The sequence below is a fragment of the Cynara cardunculus genome (assembly GCF_001531365.2).
Source record: "Cynara cardunculus var. scolymus isolate 2C chromosome LG 10, CcrdV1, whole genome shotgun sequence".
Taxonomy (NCBI): domain Eukaryota; kingdom Viridiplantae; phylum Streptophyta; class Magnoliopsida; order Asterales; family Asteraceae; genus Cynara; species Cynara cardunculus.
This window is the reverse complement of record NC_037537.1, coordinates 16,907,238-16,908,536: the sequence shown is the minus strand read 5'-3', so window position 1 is coordinate 16,908,536 and position 1,299 is coordinate 16,907,238.

Sequence of the window (1,299 nt, the reverse complement as noted above, 5' to 3'; positions counted from 1 at the left end):
ATTATAAATTTAGTGTTGATATTAATTATATGTATAGATATTATAGTTATGTTTTATAGATTTATTAAAATAAAATATAATATTGTAACTTAAAAGAAGAAAGGAATAAGAAACGAGATACGATGGTGGATTCTTGTAAAAGGGTTATGACTAGATAAGATTGTGCGGCTACAATAGAGGTCGTTCTAATAATCTCCTAGAGAAATGTGTCAAGTACATGTATTTAGGGCGAACCTATGTATAAGAAAATAGTAGAAGGGTATTCGCATAATGCAGCGAAATACAATTTTATGGGGGTTTGAGAAAAAAAATGTTATTATTTTTAAATGAAATATAAATATGAAGATATCATATAAAAAATATAATCAATATTATTATAAAATTAACTATTTAAAAGTTATTGTTTTTGTGTATTTAATTCAATTTTTTATTATAATTTAATTGAAGTTTAATACCGAACTAATTTATTTTTGGTGTAAAAAAACAATTTTTTTTATGATGATAATTAAGTATTTTGTTAGAACTCAATGATGATCTTAATTATATTTTAGATTTTTTTATATTTAAAATGAGATGTTTATCCTATTTGATTATGTTTATCTGCAGTTAGTTACATAAATTCAAATATGAAGCTTTAATAAGTTGTACTTATGCATAATTTACTTGTAATCTTGAACTTTAAGTAATATACATTAATAAACAGTACTTCATGCATAATTTTTTTTTTAGGTATGAAAGGTGTATCCGTTAAACTTTGAGAGGTGCTCAGGGATATAAGAAACAAACCAAAAAACCAAAAAAAGCAAATAAAAATCAACCATTAATTTTTTTTAATGTGTAACTATTTTCTTTGTCTAATTAAACATATACAACTTAACTAAATAATTCAGAAACTCTATTAGCATTTAAGTAAATGATATATAACTTATATAAAAGTAGTATTTTATATTTATTTATTTGTTTATAAATTGTTTCAAAGAATTGTAGATCTATACTATATTATAAAACATTTGACAAAAACTATTAAAAACCATTTTTTATGCATAAAGTATTGTTTGTTGATTCATATTACTTAAAATTCAAGATTACAAGTAATTTTGCGTGATTACAACTTACTAAAACTCTATTTTTAAATTCGTGTAACTAACTGCAAATAAACATAATCAAATACAAGATAAACATCCATTTTAAATATAAAAAATCTAAAATATAATTAAGATAATCATTGAATTCTAACAAAATGTTTAATTATTATCTTTATAAAAAATTATATTATTAAACTAAAAATAAATTACTTCG